Source organism: Gorilla gorilla, chromosome 17, assembly GCF_029281585.2.
Source record: "Gorilla gorilla gorilla isolate KB3781 chromosome 17, NHGRI_mGorGor1-v2.1_pri, whole genome shotgun sequence".
Classification (NCBI taxonomy): domain Eukaryota; kingdom Metazoa; phylum Chordata; class Mammalia; order Primates; family Hominidae; genus Gorilla; species Gorilla gorilla.
In genome coordinates this window covers 43,885,116-43,905,932 of record NC_073241.2, presented here as the reverse complement: position 1 = coordinate 43,905,932, position 20,817 = coordinate 43,885,116, and the positions used below count along the sequence as shown (strand labels likewise).

Here is a 20,817-nt window from a genome sequence, read left to right as displayed (position 1 = left end):
CACAGGCAACCAAAGCAAAATGGACAAATGGGATCACATCAAGTTAAAAAGCTTCTACAGAGCAAAGGAAACAAACAACAAAGTGAAGAGACAACCCACAGAATGGGAGAGAATATTTGCAAACTTCCCAGCTGACAAGCAACTAATAACCAGAATAAATAAGGAGCTCAAGCAACTCAATAAGAAAAAATCTAATAATCCAATTTAAAAATGCATAAAAGATTTAAATAGACATTTCTCAAAAGAAGACATACAAATGGCAAATGGGCATATGAAAAGGAAGTCAACACCACTGATCATCAGAGAAATGTAAATCAAAACTAGAATGAGATATCATCTCACCTAAGTTAAAATGGCATTTATCCAAAAGACGAGCAATAACAAACACTGGTGAGGACGTGGAGAAAAGGGAACCCTCGTATACTGTTGGCAGGAATGTAAATTAGTACAACCACTATGGAGAACAGTTTGGAGGTCCCACAAAAAAAATTAAAAATAGAGTTACCATATAATCCAGCAGTCCTTCTGCTGGGTATATACCCAAAAGAAAGGAAATGAGCATATCAAAGAGATTTTTGCACTCCCATGTTTGTTGTAGCACTGTTCACAATAGCCAAAATTTGGAAGCAACCTAAGTGTCCATCAGGAGATGAACAGATAGAGTAAATGTGGTACTTACACACAGTGGAGTACTATTCAGCCATAATAAAAATCAGATCCTGTCATTTCCAACAACATGGATACAACTGGAAGTCACTATGCTTTTTTATGTTTTTTAAATAACAATATGGATTGTGTGTAATGCAAAGGATAAATGCTTGAGAGCACAGATACCCCTTTTCACATGATGTGATTATTATGCATTGCATGCCTGTATCAAAACATCTCATGTCTCCCATAAATATATACATCGACTATGTACCCACAAAAATTAAAATAAAAAATTTTTTAAGATTTCTAATAAATTAACTCTTTATTCACCTGTAATGTTTTCAATAATACTATGATAAGGCAAGCATATTTGTTGAGTTTTTTTTTTTTCTTTAGAAAAGAAAAACCTGAAAGTCAAAGAACGGGATAACAGTAGTAACCTTCATCCATTTTGTCTACAAAGCACTTCAGAACTTGAGCAAAATACATGACTTGTCAAGATGCTTATCAATGTGAACAATCTACCAGCCAGAAACAACTATCTGAATATAAAGGCCTGGAAAATGGAATTGTTCTAAAGAATTATCATTTGAATACATTTAAATACATATGGCTAGCTTCAATAAGTTCATCTCAATGACTTAAAATCTATCAACTGTATGTAAGTCAATCTCCTGCAATATTAAAAACCCATTAACTTACATGATTTACGAGTAAACAGTGTGCTAGGTAAAGATAAACTGTAGCACCCTCATTTTATCCTCATTTGAATTACTTTTCTCATTCAAATTTATAAAAAAAAAAAACAAAGTAGTGACCTCTTAAGCTAGTACCATGTGCACGATAAGTGATTCACCAGCGTCTGCATGATTCATTCCCAGCAGGGTTGGTCACCTCCATTTCTATGACACCACAATCAAAGGCCACCATAGTAGCAGGCTTGAGACCTCTAGAGCTCCTCCACAGCTCAATCACAGCCCTCAAAAAAGAGGCCTGAACTTCAGACAGCAATGATGCCGTCAGCTCTCTTTCTAGTGACTAATACAAGTCCTATGAGTCACCTGGGCTTTCTGTGTCTGTACCTTTTAAAATCCAAAATAATTCTGTAGTATTCTCTCTGTTTGCACAGAGTCAGCATGCCAGTACCTGGTGCAAGATGACATTTACACTCCAAAGAATGCCTTGGAGAGAGAGAGAGGACACCGCTCCCACTCATGGAGAACCCACAGGCCAAACCTCGAAGAGGAGATGGCAATCAACATAAGAGAGTTATGGCATTCTGCCAAACTCTATTTGTCCCACAGCTTAAATATCATGTGCTCATCCTACTCACAGATGGATTTTTTTTCCTGATTGCCTGGATCAACATAAACATACAGTCATGTGTCACTTAACAACAGGATTTGTTCTAAGAAATGCGTTATTAGCGTAAACATCATAGTGCAATTACACAAACCTACTGGGTAGAGCCTACTACACTCAGGCTATATGGAATGGCCTATGGCTCCTAGTCTACAAACCCGTACTGAATACTGCAGGCAACTGTAATGCAATGGTAAGTATTTCTCTAAACATAGAAAAAGTACAATAAAAAATACGGTATAAAAGATAAAAAATGGAGGTCACTTACCATGAATGGAGCTTGCAGTACTGGGAGTTGCTCTGGGTGGATCAGTGAATGAGCGGTGAGTGAATGGGAAGACTGGGACATTGCCGTACACTGCTGTAGACTTTATGAACACTGTATACTTAAGCTATGCCAAATTTATTAAAAACAGTTTTTATTTCTTCAATGATAAGTTGGTCTTAGCTTACTATAACTTTTTACTTTATGAACTATAAAGCAGGTTTGTTTACACCAGCATCACCACAAACACATGAGTAATGCGATGGGCTACAACACTGCCACAGCTGCCCACTGTCACTGGGTGACAGGAATCTTTCAGCTCTGTTACAATCTTACGTGATCATATATGCATATGGGTGTCATATATGCAGTCCGTCACTGATGAAAACGTCATTGTGCACCATGTGACTTTATCTGACTTTTGCTGTATCTCATCCAAAGCATTGATATCTCATCAAGTTAGCTCCCACCTGAAACCTTGTTTCAGTCTGCTTAAGTCTATCCCCCAAAATTGTAATTAAGAAACTCCATTTATCTTGAAAAGAAATGGTGACAACAGGCTGGAGTCTTTGACACTACTATATATTTTCTTGTTGACTTTCTCATCAAATCTTGAGACATTCTGTGAAATTCCTAAGTCTTTATTGGGTGGAACTTCAGAAGAAAAAATTTAGTAATATGTAAAAGCACCAAACAAAAAAGTCCTGAACAGTGAAATAACTAGTACCTTCTTTCCATTCTGCAGCTCGTTTAATTTTGGTATCTTTTCTATAAAACCAGCCACCCCTATCATCCCCTACCAATGATCTATTCTAATTCTATGTAGTAAATGTTTGAGAGAAAAAGAGATTCCTCTTGTTCTTAACAGGAATGCACAAGTCCTCCAAATGCTGACTGCCAGGTTTTAAATCACTCTCATCAAGACACTACATACACATAAGCAACTGTGAAAATTCCCCTCCATGACTGGGGCCTAATTGTCACAATCAAGACTTTTGAAAAAAAAAAATACCATTTGAGAAAAGTCAAACCATATGCATATACGACAGAGAATGGCAGGATTTTCTGGTCACTTCATGGATAAGTCAGTTGCCTAAGCCTTGTGGATTATGTAAAAAGCATAAATTGTGATACAACTATCACAATGAAATTACTCCTGCATGCATCATTAAAAGCTTTATCTCCAGGCTGACTTCATTTAGTGCTTCAAAGTTCAGAATGTAATCTCATTATCTCACTGTTTTCTTTCAGTTCCTTGGGAAGACACAAAACCATCACCACTAGAAAATGCCTTTGACCAAGCCTTGGACAGATGAAGACAAAACGGAGCACACATCACGAAAAGTGTCTGTCTCATCCGCAGCCTGGCCTACCCTTCCCCCATCAAGGTGGAGAAAATCAACTTACCATAAATTATGCAGCCTTAAACCAAGTGCTTCACTATTCTGGGAGTTAACAACCTCATTTGTAAAATCAGTGGATGAGACTATCCTAGAAAATGACCTTTAAGACCTTTTCCGGGTCTAACTTACACTTTACTAAGAGTGCCGATTAAATAAACTTGTGATGAAAAAGCTTTTTTGGAAGATGGACGCAAATTAATCCAACCTTCTTATTTTACAGAAAGAAAAACTGAAGGCCAAAGAAATGAGACAAGGTCACGCAGCTAGCTGACCACAGGCTCAGGGATACAGCCCTGGGCTGAGCCCACACACTCCAGGGCTTCCTGCACCTTGGCCCACTACCTAGTCAAAAGTCCCCTCCAAAAAGGTATCAAATGATCAATGTTGCTCCACTTCAAAGCAGATCCCTCCAAAATCCTGCAGTTTTAGAACAGAGCATTAAAGGAAGTCACCCAAAAAGAAAGACAGCTGTAGCAAAAGTCTAAGGCTTATGGATAAGAAAGTGACACCTGGTCAAGCTACTCCAGTTCCCCAGCCCACCTTTCTGTGCTCCTCAAACCAAATCCAAGACCTCCTAGGATCTAACCAGCACAAGTTTCAGAAAGTCTGTGTCATCTAAGTTTACAATGTCTACCCTCAGGAAACTTGGCTCTTCAAACACACAGGAGACTGCCCCTTTTGCACGTGGAAAGCAGTGAGAGGCCAGTTCCCTGAAGCAAGGTAACCAATGGCGAGAGGAATGAGCAGAAGCACTGGCCCGAGGGCTCCACAGGAGAGCCCTGTGCAGATGGGGACCAAGTGGAGAACTTGCCATGTCTATTTCTGCATTGTTCCATATTCCAGTGGATAGCCCGGGTATGATTTCAGTTTATGAAAATGTCTTGCAAAGAATCACATTTGGGTCTTTTCATATCGTATTTACTGATTCAAATCTAGTGTTTTCATTTTGTGCCAGTTACTTTCATAGCCCAGACCTGCAACACAAGCTTAACCAGTCATTTAAGACATTCTGAAACTATTTAAAGGTATAAAATTGAGTAACTTACTTAATTCTCAGGCCAACATTTAATAATACATCATAACCTCAAACACAGCTGGGCATGGCGGCTCATGCCTGTAATCTCAGCACTTTGGGAAGCCAAAGTAGACAGATCAACTGAGGTCAGGAGTTCAAGACCAGCCTGGGCAACATGGTGAAATCCTGTCTCTGCTAGCCAGGCATGGTGGCACATGCCTGCAATCCCAGCTATTTGGGAGGCTGAGGCAGGAGAATGGCTTGAATCCGGGAGGCAGAGGTTGCAGTGAGCCGAGATCATGCCACTGCACTCCAGCCTGGGCAACACAGTGAGACTCCAGCTCAAAAAAATAAATAAATAAACATGACCTCAAACAATTACTTAGTATAATCTTGAGAAAATGGCTAAAATAAGTTTTCTCTAAACACTTTTTTTTTCATTTCAGCACAGATAACTCTTAGAAGAGGGTGAAACTATGACATATCTAGAAAAAAATTCTAAAGCATTCTAAATAAGTTGTTTGTTCTAGGGATTTCTAGGGAAAATTTTACACCAAATCTATTTTAAACTCTCAAAAATTCCCAGAGAGTTGGACAGACTGAGATTCTAGCACTCTGTTGAAGTACTAGGTGACCAAAGCAGATCCTTATGCAAAGGAGACCTGTGAGTGCTTTACAGACTTATGTTTTCAATGAAAGAGACTGTACGTTCTCTGCATCTCACCCTTCATATTCCTCCTAGTGTGGGGGGCAAGCAGAAGGCAGCAGACACAGTGGGTTAAAGGGTTGTATGAATTGGAAAGTCATGGTCTTCCCTTTTTTCCTCCCTTCGTGCTTTCATAATTACTTAAGTATGAGTTAATAATTCAGAAGCACCACATGACATACTAACAACAAGCTGGCAAGTAAAAGGTAATTCTCTGTTTCATGAATACAGTACTTATAGAGAAACAGAACTCTATAAGGAGAGTGTTAAAGCCAGTTGAGGCTAGGAGCAGTGGCTCATGCCTATAATCCCAACATTTTCAGAGGCCAAGGTGGGAAGATAGTTTGAGGTCAGGAGTTCAAGACCAGCCTGGGCAACATAGTGAGACCCCCATCACTACAAAAAAATACAAAATTTAGCGGGGTGTGGAGGTGTGCACTGTAGTCCCAGCTACTCAGGAGACTGACACGGGGGGATCCCTTAAGCTCAGGAGTTCTAGGCTGCAGTGAGCTATGACTGTGTCACTGCACTCCAGCCTAGGTGAAAGAGTAAGACCCTGTCTCAAAAAAAAAAATTTTAAATAAAGCCAGATGAGACAGGAAATTAAATCAGTCACTCTTCTATCCTCTATTCTAGAGGTTTTCACTTTTCTAGGATCTTATATATCAAACATCCAAAAACTTTACAAAAGCTAATTAACTCAGAAAGGAGATTTATCACTTTAATGTTACATAGAGATAAACTGAGAGATCAAAGGTTGAGCAGGAAGAATGAAGAGAATGACATTAGACCAGGAGATGGTGATCAAATCATAATCCCCAATGTGCATGTGTATGGGGTTAAACTGCTTTCCCATACATTATCTGATTTGATGCTCTCAAGAATGATACTGGGGCAGAGTGCAGTGCAGTGCTAGCTCATGCCTGTAAACCCAACACTTTGAGAGGACAAGGCAAATGAACTGCTTGAGGCCAGGAGTTCAAGACCAGCCTGAGTAACATACCAAGACCTCATCTCTACAAAAAAGAAATTTAAATTTAAATTTAAATTTAAAAAATTAGCTGGGCATGGTAGCATACTTTTGTAGTCTCAGCTACCTGGGAGACTTAGGAGGTAGGATTGCTTGAGCCAAGGAGTCTAGTCCAAGGCTGCAGTGAGCTGTGATTGTGCTACTGCCCTCCAGCCTAGGCAAGAGAATAAGACTCTACGTGTTAAAAAAAAAAAAAAAAAAAAAAAGATACTGGGTAGGCAAAGTAAGTAATAATGATGATTATAACAACACCAGTAATCACAGAAACAGCAGCAGCAGCAATAGTAACAGGCCTTATTGATGTTTTAACTGTGGCCTACAGTGGGTGAAGCATGTGATACCCAGCAGGACACTGAGAGTCACACCCCCATTAAGAGAAATGCTCAGGACCATGGTAGCTCAAAAGAGCAGAGCCAAGACTCAAACACAGATCTTCTTACACTAAATTCAGTCCTCTTTCCAGTATAAATAGTAATGACAGTCTACCAGGCTCTCTTGCCAACATCTCTTTCTTAGGAACTGCTGTGTCTCCCCACCGCCGTCTGCCCCAACCGTGCAAATTTTTGCATGGGAAGTTGCCCTGTACCCACATGATCATAGCCCCAGCAACAGCCCACAGATCCAGGGGTGGCCTCCAGACTCAAGCTGGACAAATCAGATTCCGTACCAAGGAATCTGTAATAGGAACTAAGGTAGATCAGATTAATCCTTCTCTGAGAGGCTAGATTGTAACACACAGGCTGGAAATTGTTGGCAGAACCTATTTTCCTCATGTGGAAATGGAGGAAACCAGACTGCAGTGGGAAAGGAGAATGAAGGCGATCTTTAAAGAGACAGTCCTGGACAGTGTGCCAATGCCAGGTTCTGCTTCTTCAGCTGGCTGCAGTCCTATGCAGGGGTTCCACAGATGACCTCCAAAGACTTCCATGTATGTCGTCTCTTTCCTTAGGCTTTCTCTAGTGGGCCTCTGCTCTGAGCAACTGAGGGACCTAAGTAGTAGAAACAAATTGTGGCTGGGCGTGGTTGCAGTCCCAGCACTTTGGGAGGCAGATGCAGGGGGACCACTTGACTCCAAGAGTTTGAGACCAGCCTGAGAAACATAGTGAGACCCCCATCCCTACTAAAAAGTAGGCAGGCATAGTGGTAGACACCTGTAGTCCCAGCTACTTGAGAGGCTGAGGTGGGTGGATCCCTTGAGCCCAAGATTTCAAGGTTGCAGTGAGCCATGATCACACCACTGTACTCCAGCCTCGGTGACAGGGCAAGACACTATCAAAAAAAGAAGAAAAGAAAAGAGGAGAGGAGAGGGGAGGGGAGGGGGGGAAAGAGAAGGAAGGAAAGAAGAAAGGAAGGAAGGAAGAAAGGAAGGAAGGAAGGGAGGGAAGGAGGGAGGGGAGGGGAGGGGACTGAAACGAAAGGAAAGGGAAAGGAAAGGAAAGGGAAAGAAGAAACAGAAAGAAGAGAAAGAAAGAGGAAGAGGAAGGAAAGAAAGAAAAGAAAAGAAAGAAGAAAAGAAGAGAAAAGAAAAGAAAAGGACATGAAGAGACCAGCACTAGGAGAGCTCACATACACCATCTTTATACTTTTGTCTGCTCAGTAGCCCTCTCTCCTTCTGCTAACAGAGCCCCTCTCTGCTGGAAAACTGCTCCTTCCCCAGCCACCTGGGTCTAGTGGAGGATGGCTACCTTCATTTATGTAATCTGGTATTCTACCACATCCCTGTGAAGTCTCATTATAACTATTTTTTAAATGAGGCTCAGAGAAATTAAGTATCTTGCCACAAATCACAACACCAAGAAATGATACTGCCAGTATCTGTACCCAAGTATCTCTGACTTTAAAATGTGCACTTTTTCCAATAAAACATTTTCCCTCCCTGGTAACTTATAACATCTTAGTAACAACCCATGAACCAATATTTACTCAGCACTTTCTGTACAGGGTATTGGAAAGTAGTGGGAAGAGAAAGCAATATAAGATATAGGAAAAACAAATGCAAGTTTTTATTAGAAATGTTAAATCCCAAATCCCAGGCTGTACTGGGTTTTTCGGGGAGAAGGCTGGAGAAGAAGTGTGGGCACATGCGCACTGCCTTTCAGTCGCCATACTCTGATGCCCGCGTAAACCACTCATCTACCGTGAACCACAGAGGAAAGGTCTCCATTCTAAAACACTTTTCCCATAGCTCCTGTGAAAAATGGAGAGGCTGTTTTCTATGAAATCTGACAGAGATAATAGTCTAGAACATATATCAGGGATGAAGTTAAATGCTAGACACAGACATTCTTCTATTCCTAGTGGGAAAAAAAAAGGAGAGAAAAATCGCCAAAAAACGGTCAAGTCTCCGTTTCCTCAGTTCGTAAACTGTGGCAGTAAGTGGATTTCACACTTGGTTTAACTTTGGAAGCATTTCTTCTAACAAACCCCTTCATGGAAAACCCAGGTATGAACCGTCCAGGAGCAGCCCCTGATGGCTCACTACACGCCTACACCCGACTCCCAGGCCCCGCGGGTGCCCTAGTCCCCCTCCAGGAAGCCCCGTGTCTTTTCAACCACTTCCCACCACCTCCAAACTGCAATGTTATGAGAGTTGACAGGGAAAGTCCACTCAAGTACGTGTATTCAAAAGCAAACTGAAAGCGTGATGTCAGAAGTTACAAAGATAAAGAAAATGGTTTTACTACCTACCACACCCATTAAGCTACTTTTGGAAACCCAGATGTAACAAAAATATTAACAGCTAACTTGCTGAGGCCTTACTCCTTGCCAAACTTTCAAATACTTCATGAGTTAACCCCTTAAGCCTCACAGTAATTCCAAGAAGAAACGACTCTTTCTATTCCCATATTAGGAACGAATTGAAGTTTACAGAGATTAAGAAACTTGCCCCAACTTAAGCCACTCAGTGAAGGAGCCCAGCTTTTAACCCAGGCAGTCTCCATCTGGAGCTCCCATGCCCACTTAACCACTATGCTGTTCTGAATCACTGCAAAAACAGACACTGAGCTTCAAAGTTATTACATGCTTAATTCACATAACTACTAACAGCAGCAAGCCTTACTCCAAGTTCAGATGACTTCTCATTATTACTATACTCCCTCGACATCTAACATCTGGGAAAAAAAAAAAAAAGAGGGTATCACTAAAACTCTACCCATTGTCTTAAAACTTATTCTCAAACTGTGGTCCAAGGGCCCCTGGGGGTCTCTATGATATTTTTAAGGGGTCCTCGACATCCTCTCTTTTTGATCCTTGTATGTACGCGTGCCTGGATTTTCTTCTTATACTTCAGCCAACACAACACATTGCAACAGACTGCAATGCAGAAACACATATAAGAATTCGGCTGTCTTCTATTAAGCCAGACATTAAAAACTTGCAAAAATGTGAAACAATGCCACTCTAGTCACTAAATATTTTTGTTTCAGAGAATATAACTATTTTCATTAAAATATTATTTATGTTAAGTAATGATTATATTGCTATTTTTAAATAAACTAATAAATATTCTTAATTTTTTCCATTATAATTTATAATGCCATAAATATTGATATATAAGACATGCATAATACTAAAAGCACCTTTGGGTCCTTAGTAGTTTTTAAAAGTATAACAGGATCCTGAGACCAAAAAGTTAAGAACTCCAGTCTTAAAATATACAAATTAGTCCTTTATTTCTATAGAGAACAGAGAGTCCACAATTCAAACCTAAAAGCTTTATTGTTACCTCCGAAGTAAAAGAGTCACTGGTAACATTTCTTTCTACACATTTTTTCATCATTAAATAAACTGCTAAACTTTAAAACTGATGAAATTAGATTTCATCATAAATTTATACATAACACAAATTTACACATAAGTGTAATCAAAAGGATATATTTTGTGGCATCTTTAAAATTCATTAGGATTAATTATAACACTCTAAACTTGTATCTATCATATATACTTTCTACACGATGCCTAATGCTTTCATAACTGTAATCTCAGATGTCAGTAAAGTCTTTAACATCTAGGCAATTTAGGTTATATTTGTAAACAAAATTTAAGGCAGATTTCAAAAGCAGCTACACAAAAAATGGATACTATTAACTTCCATACCAATAGAAAAAAGACTAGTAACCAAGAATGAGGACAATTGTTTATTTTTAAAATATATATTATAGCAAAAAAAATCAAAAGTGTAATGTAAGCTTTCAAATTAAATAAAATGTTTATTCATGCTGTTGTTACTACATATATTTCTGTATCTTTTTAAACTTAAGCTTGAATATTTATACGTATAATCAACGCAATCAAAATTATCACTAAAATATCTATTAAATGCTGAGATTATCATATCTTGATATCAAGCACCTATGAATATGTTTTATGGAATAAACATGCTTCCCTCCACACAAAAAGCTTTAGAAAGGTTACAAAATGTATAAACATTATGTTTTACACAGGCAAAAAAAGAGAGGAAGAGAAACAGAGAGGAAAAGATAATAAAGTCACTGTTCAGTGGAATGTCTAAGGAGCTGTTATTTTCCTCCCAGCTTTGTGACATAAAGACATACTTTATGAACTCAAGAAGAAATAAAAGTAGGTAAACCATAATTGCACATGATAATGCTCTAACTTATTCTGTCTGCTTTATCCTCAGAAGAAATAAATGGAAGATTTATTCTACTGGCCATGTCCTATTTGAAAACAGACATTTTAGCCATCTAAAGAAGAAAATGGTTCAGGTTTCTTATAGGAAGATAAGGCAGCAACAATAGTGTGGTTTAAATCATCAGATCCCACATTCCAGATAAGGAAAACAATACCCACAGAGCAAGAAGAGCTTGTAAAGTCAAAGAAAGAACAAAATCCAGGCTACTATCTCTAATACAAATTGGCTCCACGGTCCCTTCCATCTTCTGCAAAAATGCCAGCTTTTGAAAAGTTACTTGAAACACTGTATTGTTTGCAAGCAAAATGATTTTCAAATTATCACTAATTCTTCAAGGGACATTAGAGTTTGCCCTAAGTCACTCTTGTTAAATAATAATTACCTAAGCTGAATTCACTTAAGCAATATTACCCTCTTATATTAAATAAAGAGGACAGACACTGTCAATGTATGCACAAGCTTTGAAAAAAAATCACACAGCCTTAGCCAAATGCACCTCACAAGGGCACAGCAAACAGGGTGCACTCTGTTAGGAGCACAGATGGGAAGGTGGCCGTGGCATACTTCTGTAACCTCAATTATATACATGCCTGGGCTAGATTAAGGAAAGAAACTTCCAACCTTTTATTTAATTCTATAGTCTTTTCCTTCTCTAAGTGCATAAACTTAAAAATTATGTCTAAAATGTATAAACTTAATAACTAAATTTAATAATTCCTCCATATAGAACAGACAAGTAATTTAATATGTATTCCCTGACACAGTATTAACTTGAAAATGTCTGTCCACAGATGATCAGCACATTCTTCTTTAAACAACATTGCAACATGCTGAGCTCCTAAAACTGTAGCCATACAGAAAATACAGACAAACGCTCATGTCAGAGAACAAATTGTGGCTACTATGTCTAGAGAAAGATAACATAATAGCATCAATGTCTATTTTAAGGCCATCTTCCAACATCTGAAAGTGTTCACAGTATCACTGAATTCTTAAGACAGAAAAGTTCGTGTTTTTAAATAATGATATTATCTAGGAGTAGTTCTTTCAAAATGAAGGAAATAAGTTCATAATATAGGGACTAGAGGAGATCTGTGAATATCTATACAAGGAATTGATATTCATGAATTCTACATATCTCTATTAGTATTGTAAAGCAAAGCTGTGGATACAACTTTAAATAGGTGTCTAATTTCACACATTCCCAAAAAGACTATTCCCAGCCAGAATCTAGTTGAATGGACTATGTGTTGTGACAGGAAAACTCAGCTAAGTGCAGATGTTTGTTTAATGCCAAGGAGCCTGGGAAGCCATCAAAATACCAGACTTTCTCTCATCATTTGCCTGCCTTTTTCCAAAACATTCAAGGATGTAAATGAGTGCTTTAAAAGGAAATTCGTGAATGTATTGTATACCTACAGGAAGATCTCCTTTTACTCTAGCCAAAGAGACTGTGGAGCAGATCTCTGCATTAGAAAGAGAAGCAGCAGCAGTGCCTGGCAGTGACCTGACTCACCGAACCCAAGCAGGGCACAAAACACAAGTCCCTAGGAAAGCCCACAGCAGATGCCAGAAGGCAAGGCCAGGAGTGGGGCTCCCCCAGCAGGAGCTAAGAGGATCCCAAGCCCAACAGTCTAACCCTGGAGCCTACCTTTCTGACGGGTCCCTCTAATTGCATATGCCATGCCATCTTTTCTGAGTGGGCAGGAATCTTATTCCTTACATGTGTGCCTAGAAAACCCTTCAATCTGCAGTAAAACATAGAAATGTGCTATTTTCAAAACTTACCTAGAAACCATCACTGTGAAGGCGAAGAAGACAGCCTCACAGACATTCCTGTTACCATTGCCATTACCTCACTTTAAAATAAACTCTTGCCGAAGGCCTAAGCTACTCAGCCAGTGTGTCCTTCCTAGAAAATGAGTGGCCTCCCGTTGAGAACAGGCTTCCCACCAAGTCTAGGAGGCCAATGGATTAACCACATCAGTGCTGCCTCCTCAGGGTGCTCTCCACCCTGGCCCACAGAGAATGTCTTCACACAGAGCTCTTTCACCTGGCCTTGCCCACTGAATGAGAAAAACATGCTGCACCTGCTCTCAAAAGCTGGGGTCAGGGCAATCCCTGACAATCTTTTCACACCCCTTTACCAGTAGCTGTAGCAGCTTGTGCATGTTCCTCAGAAGGCCCCAGAAGCCACCCGACCTAAAGTCAGAGCACTCAGATAAAGCACTCTGAGGCCAAGGCTGAGGTCAGAATGCCACCCACTTCCAGATTTCCCATGACCACTAGGAAGACACATCATAAACAGCACTAATGGTCACAAAGGATGGTGATTTGCCTCTTAACAGACGCCATGAGCTTTACTTACAAGATACGGATTCGGCATTACCTCTTTTAGCCCTCACTTCAACCCCAAGGAGATAGTAGAATCATTCCCATTTTATAAAGAAATGGAAGTTCTATAAGTTACAGTCACAAAGCTCATGAAACATGAATTCAAAACCAAGTCCTGGGAGGAACATGCTTGGAAGGAAGATGTGGCTGAACACACTTCAGCTCTGAGTTGCTGAGGGATACCAAGTCAGCATGATTTCCCTGGAGCTCACAAGAAAGCCACAAGAGAGTAAACACACAAATGCATAAAGACCTCAGGCCTCCCCTCAGCACAGGCAATGGTAGCGCCATCTTCCCTTCACCCTCTACACTCTCTCCAGTCACCGGCATCCACCAAGACCTGCTCTGTGCTGCTTCTCCATGACTCACAGTGAGATGGCCGTCAGTGCTTACTTTTAACTAATGTCAACAGCATAAAAATACTTGGGGTGCGAGCAAGGGAGAGAAAACACCGGAAGATCTTTGTTGAGGCTGCAGCCCACATGCTCCCATTCCAGTCACTTCCCTAAAGAAGTAAAAGTGAGCTAACTTGACTACCCACTGGATTATCCACTTTGCTAGGGACCCTGGGTGATAAACAGTAGTTACAGCAGGTAGACAGCTGCTGACCGTGTGCTTACTGTCTGCCAAGGTCCCTGCTAAGCACTTTCCATGCATTAACTCGTGGAACTTCAAAACAACCCTGAGGTATAGGTATTATTATCTTCACTTTGCAGATGAGAAAATGGAGCCACAGAAAGTTTAAGAGACTTCCAAAAAGTCACAGAAAAGTAGTATACCAAGTGGTCCCTGACTTTAGGAGCCTATGACACAATTATGGCAACAAGATTAATTCACTTTAAGCAACTGGCAAACAGTGCTGTCTAATTATTAATATTAATAAAAGTCAACGTCTGGAGGCTGGGTGTGGTGGCTCATGCCTGTAATCCCAGCACTTTGGGAGGCCGAGGTGGGCAGATCACTTGAGGTGAGGAGTTTGAGACCAGCCTGGCCAACATGGTGAAACCCTGTCTCTACTGAAAATTCAAAAATTAGTCGGGTGTGATGGTGCACGCCTGTAGTCCCAGCTACTCAGGAAAATGAGGTGGGAGAATCAATTGAACTCGGAAGGTGGAGGCTGCAGTGAGCCGAGATCTTGCCACTGCACTCCAGCCTGGGTGACACAGACAGACTCTGTCTCAAAAATAAAAAAAAAAAAAGTCAGTGCCTGTTATGCACAAGTGCTACACTAATCCAAGGAAGAGAAGGTGAGCGAGGGCTGCAGTCAACAGATGCTTCCTGGAGCAGCAGGGCTACAGCTTGGGGCAGTGTGTCCCCCACATAAGGTTTGAGAGCAGTGCTTCTCAAAATTACACAAATTAAAAGACAGAAATCAGCCATCTGTATAAAAATCATAATTCATCAATATGCTGTAAATAAGAAACTAACAGAAAATATAAGAAAGTAGGTTGAAAGCAAGGGAATGTGTCCTCCAGGGGACAGGCAGGGAGGGATGCTGGGAGCATGTGGTGTGCGGAGGCCAGCAATGCTGTTAAACATCCTACAAAGCACAGGACAGCCCCTCACCACAAAGAACTCTCTGGTCCAAAACTGTCAATGGTACTAAGGCTGAGAAGCCTTATACAGAGGAAGGAGAATATTTAAAAGAGATCACCTATGCAAGGGAAATAACACAGGCCATGGCTCAGAAACAGAAAAGAGCTCAGATACATGGAAGGCAATTTCTTATGAGAAATAAGAGGAAATCATGTTGCCCAGGAAGGCTTCATGGAGGGCTGTGAAAGCCAAGCAGGATTACAGCTGGATTTGGTTGGAAAGGGGGATAAGCAACAGACCTGGGATGACATTCACAGGACAAGAACCAAGAGTCAGGGAGTCCCAGAACCCAGCTGGAAGATTTGCTAGAATAGCCCAGGTGCAAAGTAACCAGCAGTTTCTGGTTAGAGAGGAGAAATGGTAGTAAAATGCCTTATAAAGAAAGCACGAGTGGGGCACAGTGGCTCATTCCTATAATCCCAGCACTTTGGGAGGGCGAGGCAGGTGGATCACTTGAGGTCAAGAGTTTGAGCCCAGCCTGGCCAACATGGTGAAACCCTGTCTTTACTGAAAATACAAAAATTAGCTGGCCATGGTGGCACGTGCCTGTAGTCTCAGCTACTTGGGAGGCTGAGGCACGAGAATTGCTTGAACCTGGGAGGCAGAGGTTGCAGTGAGCAGAGATCATGCCACTGCACTCCAGCCTGTGTGACAGAGTGAGACTCGGTCTCAAAAAAAAAAAAAAGAAAACACTGACCTGGCTTACTATTGGACACAAGGGTGAAGGGAAGCCATAGGTGAGGTTTTTATCAGGTCTTCTTCTCTTGCTTGTGCACCCAGGACAGTGCCTAGCAGAGAGCAGGCATAAATCCTGATGCATAAATCATAAACATAGCAGATTGGCATATTATGGGAAGTTAGGCTCTAATGTCCTCATGCAAAGGGCAAAACTACATACAATCAAATCAGACTTGGAAAATGATAAATGCCTCTAAAGGAGCAATAAAGTCAGCTTTTGTTCCAGCAGGGGAGACACTGCAGGTTCTTCAATGGGAACCCAGATGGAATCACCAGCCGTCCATCTATGAGCAGCTGTGGGAAACCATGCCTCCCATTCAGCACAGCACAGTCCCTTGGGGGCCTACAGAACCCAGCACACATGAAGGTGCAGCAGGTCCCCTCCCACCCGGGGCAGTGGCAGAATCACACCCGCTACTGGTGGCCAAAAGAGATGAAGTCACCTAAGTTAAATGTGTGTATGATTCAAAGGTTCGGCGGTGGTGAAGAGTCCTCCCTGTTGGGAGACTGAGCTGGGAGGTAGACGCAGCTGCTCTGATAAACCCACAGGCCACACTGTCCCCCGTTGACAGGGACAGGGCTGAAGCACTGCCCCCACCAAGCAAGCCGACTCAGAAAAATTTAAAAAAATTAAAAATTTGTAACAAAAGACGTTTGGGTTTCCATGACTGGAGGCCAGCGCTTTTCATGCACATTTCACCAACCAGCACTTATCTTTCCTCACTTATCAAATGCAGATCCAGCACTTTCTGTGCACAGAGCATTGTGGGGAATGCACAGGAGCAAGCCTTGGTCGTGCCAAGGAGGGTTCTGTCCAGTTGATTTATTAACTTAGACCCAGGGTCGGCACAGTTGTGTTTTGTTTTTTTAAAGTCCAGACTGTAAATATTTAGGCTTTGGGGTCATAGTCCCTGCGGTAATTACTTAAACTCTGCCATGAGAGCATGATGGGAGCCACACAATATAAAAACAAATGGGCATGGCTGCCTGCCAGTAAAAATACTGACAAAACTGGCGGCGGGCCAGATGTGGCCACTAGGCTATGGCTTGCCACCCCCTGGCTTACACCTGTACTGTGAGCTGATGAACCAGAATGCAAACCATCAGAGAACTTGGCAGAACACACAGAGCGGAGTTCTGGAAATGCCTGTGAAAAGCAAGTTTTGATGAGGGTGGAAGACAGCACCAGGGCTGGTTACTCTGTAAGCGAGACCCTGCGGGGAGAGCCTCTCAGAGGAAGCTAAGTGCCCAGGGCAGCCCAGCCTCATGTTGGGAAAGAGCAACACACCCAGGAAATTCAAGCATAAAGCACTGCACGATCCTGAGGAAAGCCAACTCTGCCTGGCAAATCATCCTCCAAAATTTCACCAAAACCCTTACTACCACAGAGCATATCTTCCAAAAAATGGCCTTACAATTCCCGCCCCAAATGTTACTGAATTGTTAAGGCAGGGCACTGGTGCTTGGTAATAACAAATAATGCTTAGAGAACTTTCCTAATTTAGCTACAAATGCATATGTCACTGAACTGTGGTTAAGAAAATAGATGCCAACCTATAGTAAAGCAGAAAACCTAATAATTTGATCTTGTTCTTGGTTTCAGAACACTGTAAGAAATCATTATTTTAATTCCAGGCTCAGTTTCTCAAGAAGCTTATCAATATCACCATAAAGACATACATGAATTCCATGAGGCTCTCCACAATAGCCTCTCTTCAATGTCTACCTTGGCACAATGAACACAGGCCTGAAGCCATAAAGAAGATACATGTCACAACTCAGAACTGTTGGGAGAGACAGGGCTCCTGGGCCCTTGGGCCCCTACACATCTTGTCAGGGGTGCCAAGACTGCAGGCCCTGACCACCCCTCCACCCAGGCCATTTCCTAAGGTTGTTTATGCAGCTGGTAACTTTGAAAGATGAGTTAACTTCTTTCCTCCTTTCTCCACCTCCCTCTCTCAGCCCCTGGGAAAGACTAGGCTTATTTGCTGCTTGCTAAAAAAGTGGTGGCTGCCCCTGCCTAGATGTGCAACTCTGCTATGATGCAAATACACTGCATGCCCAGCATCCATCTGGTCCATAGCAAGCTGCCCTATGGGGATGTGTGGGGCAAGGGAAACTGACATAAATATGCCGATGCTGGTGTGCTTGCTGTATCAAGAATTAGACACCCCTTTGCCTCTGACCCAGGAGTCTTGTGTCCTCTGCCAGCACCCATGAAAAATAACACAGACTTATTTGTAACAGTGTCTTATTAGTTTGAAAGCAAGGTAAGATCAAACCCCAGAACCAACTATAATTCTCTTCAATATTAATAGAAATTTGCAACTCTTTATTTCATTTTCCTCTTTTCAATATCCATTCTTCAGCAAGGCTTCTTAAACTATGAGTGGTGAAAGCTCCTGGTTTTGCACAAAGCAATCCCAGTTCACACCTGCTGACCTACTGTTTCCAATCCAGTAAGTGCCCCCTTTCACTCTCCAAAGTGTCCTCACCTGTACATTAAATTATATGATCACCCTACTTATAACCCAATGGACAGATATGTAATTGCTGAAAATATGTAAATTGCTTCAGTGTTTTGTTTGTGATCATTTTTCTTTAAAAACAAAAAAAGGAACAACAGTCTGACTCCAATTCTTTCACTTAAAACATGTTTTCCTGCAGGAACTTAACCCACCATAATTATATTTTGCAAATAATGGGAAGAAAGTTTAAATTCAGTATCCTCTTGAAGCAAGATGACAATCAATGGTCATTAAGTGCTTTATTGTTGCAAAGCACATTTAAATATACACTATTTTTTCCCTTTTGAAAACTGTCATCCAAAACAGAATGATGCAAAAAATCACATACATCTGATCTTTCATTAAATGTTATGTTAATATTTAAACATGGTTCTCTCCCCCACAATATTCTGGGGAAAAAATTTCTCTAAGAAATATAATGAGGCCGCACCATGAAGATGTGACTCTGCAGATTCTGGGAAGCTATCCAGTTTGTGCATCCTTGTCTCTGCAACCTCATCCGTGCTGGGAACTGGAGAGCTTGTGTCTTGCACAGTAAAGAAACAACCTGAAACAAAGTAGTCCTTTATCAAACCTTCCCAAAGGGCAGTCAAAAGGCTGGGGTTTCAGCTACCCTATGCATGCTCTCCAACAGGTTTAACAGGAGTAAAGTCCCTTCCATTCCTACTTGCATAAAAACGCAGACCAACACTCCACTAGACGTCCTTGACATTGACTCCTCTCCAGCTGATCTGCTGTAGGGGCAGCAGCCACGCCTAGCTCTTCACCAAACCCCTATTCCTATCTGCCCTGCACACACCCCTACACACAGTGAGATCTTAGAGCTTTGACAAAGTGCAAAGAGAAGTCACTCTACCCAAATGTACCCTGCCAACAAGGAAGCCAACCCAGTGTTGGCAAAGCAAGCTCTCAATTACACAGATTTTGCACCACACAAAATACATCTTCGAGTGAATCACAGTAGGAAAATCCCAGAGAAAGTACAAAGGAAATATAGTGCAGGCCTTGCTTTACAAACTCCATCAGATCTGCCCAAATGTCAAGTGAATTGATAAAAAAAAAAAACCCCACTTTACCACTTCCATAAACTAAAACGTTAAAATATAATAATAATAAACTTGAACGTGACAGATTACTCAAAGGAAAAACTGTGTTATTTTGTTTTGTTTTGTTTCCTAAGATACTGACAAAGCTAAATTATTGGGGTTTTTTTAAGGAAGGTCTTAGAAATTCATAGCAGAAACAAAATTTATGGGTTTAAGAAAGGACTTTTCTTCATTGTTGTAATTTTTCATCTTCCATGTGTATCAGTGGTCTCTGAAGAATTCAAGTAAAATAAAAGCCCTCCCTGGTTGCCCACATTTCCCCTGTGAACACACAAACGGCAGAGGTACATGCCCGCCCTTCACACTCCTGCTACATCTTCCTGAAAATCCAGCTCTGGAGTGGCAGTGGCTGGGTTCAAATCCAGTCACTGCCACTGAACAGCTGTGACTTGGGCGAGTCACTTATCCCCTGTGCTCTGGTTCTTTTTTGTGTAAAATGCCAATAACAACAGCACCAACCACACAGAGCTGTCACGAGGATTACATGGGTTAACACCGGCAAAGGGCTTAGGACCAAGCCTGGCACACTAGTGTTTGCTAAAACATTTTATCAAGAGAGCTACAAAACAAACTCCCTGGCAATGTCTCGCCTTCTAGATGCAAGGCAACGCTGAGGTCTACTTCATCCGCAAAGTCCACGTTTCTTTTGTGGGATTGTGCCTAACAGGAAGTGAGTGTCAACAAATATTCGTGGGACAGATGGATACAAAAAGCTGTACAAATAAAGAAGCAAATGACCTCTTCCATGATTACAGTCAAAATTCCAAAGGGCTTCATTAAATTCAAACCACCAGAATGGTAAACTGGAGCCTGCGTGCTGTTCTCACCACTAAGTGGTACTTCCTGCCCTTCCACAGTGAGTCCTGGTCCCAATGAAAACACGATAGAACCAGTCACGCCCCGCCTCTCCTCATCGTAAGAAAGCTGCCCACTGAGACCATCCCACACTCGCCACCACCATTTCCCTCAACACTGCCACTTCTATTACTGGCAGTTATTGCCAGTACTAACACATCAGGCAAAATGAAATTTCTAAAGCACCGTGAAATCTATGGAAAAATATTCAGAAGCAAAGCTTTCAATTAATTCAGTATTTAAATGAAATTCATTTCAGACACAATTCGATAAAGCCTTCATATTCTGAAGAAATTCCCAATAATATGAAAAAATATATAGGTTTCCAAAAAGCTTCTGCTTTGGTGCATTGGGAAACTCGGGCTGCTCTTGCAGTGTAATGCAGTCTGATCTGCAGAATTAATTCAGATGTCCACACAGGAACTGCAAACCCTGACTCACAGGTGCCTTCCACTGGCGGCCACCTAGATCACTGCATCTGCCCCAGTCGATACAGGAACTCCAGTCTTTATTC

General features: G+C 41.4%; 1 protein-coding gene and 1 long non-coding RNA gene across 20 annotated transcripts in view; one reads left to right on the top strand and one right to left on the bottom strand.

Moving 5' to 3' along the window:
* Positions 1 to 3,854, top strand: part of LOC109024030 (uncharacterized) — a 35,471-nt gene extending 31,617 nt beyond the window's left edge. For both annotated transcript variants that reach the window (XR_008673598.1, XR_002003512.2), the window contains exon 3: positions 3,530 to 3,854. This is a non-coding gene — a long non-coding RNA (uncharacterized lncRNA). The remainder of the gene's footprint in view (positions 1 to 3,529) is intronic.
* Positions 1 to 20,817, bottom strand: part of L3MBTL4 (L3MBTL histone methyl-lysine binding protein 4) — a 468,276-nt gene that overhangs the window by 407,098 nt on the left and 40,361 nt on the right. The window contains exons 1-2 of one of the 18 annotated variants that reach the window (XM_063699410.1): positions 12,875 to 13,167; positions 2,282 to 2,405 (exon numbers count right to left, since the gene is read on the bottom strand). The exons of 14 other annotated variants lie outside the window; for them this stretch is intronic. The gene's annotated coding sequence lies outside the window, so the exon portion shown is untranslated. 3 more of the 18 variants (XM_063699409.1, XM_063699411.1, XM_055368452.2) reach the window with 3 other exon arrangements.